Here is a 667-nt window from a genome sequence, read left to right as displayed (position 1 = left end):
AACTACTACTAGCCCACATTTTCATTGATGTTCTTTTCAAGAGCCTACTATTGGCAACATTTTTTTTTCGTTAGGATGTTCTACAAGGCCGTGTTGCTAGGATTATTTGTAGTACATATCTAAAGTTTGGTTGTAACAAACGATTTATCAAGAAGCTCCTTTATGTATGTATTCGATCGCCATTTCTACTTGTTCTTCAAACTGCCATAGTTCTCAATCAAACAATCTAGGAACACTTTATTGTGCTGCAACTTCTAGCACAGGTAGCTTTGGGCCTCTACTATCAGCTTTGTTAGTTTTCTCGTCTGTTGTTCCATCGTGCAACGAGGATGGGCGTTCTTGGAGGCTATGGTCAAAGTTTTTTTTGCCAAGGTTCAAGGGTGGCTTCATTTGCTAACATGTGGCTTCTTTAATTTTAGTCCGTTATCTCTATTTTGCAAGGCTTATTTGGCTAGTCAAACCTCAACCCTAAACACATTAGAAGCCCTAAACTACTAGAGCATGTCCAAGAATTTCTTTCCGAAAAAGTGACTCTCCTCTTTGTATTCTAAAATATATTATTGAGTCTACATGCATAGCTTGGTGACTATAGAATTTCATTCTAAAAAGTATGTGGCATCTGCAAACACTAGAGATTGTCTGTCGAGAGTTTATTCCATGTACCATT

The sequence above is a fragment of the Dipteris shenzhenensis genome, chromosome 28 (genome assembly GCF_047967505.1).
Source record: "Dipteris shenzhenensis isolate YYH24624 ecotype China chromosome 28, Dip_SZ_1.0, whole genome shotgun sequence".
In the NCBI taxonomy this organism is placed as follows: domain Eukaryota; kingdom Viridiplantae; phylum Streptophyta; class Polypodiopsida; order Gleicheniales; family Dipteridaceae; genus Dipteris; species Dipteris shenzhenensis.
The sequence above is the reverse complement of the archived record's forward strand: the minus strand, read 5'-3'. Positions refer to the sequence as shown.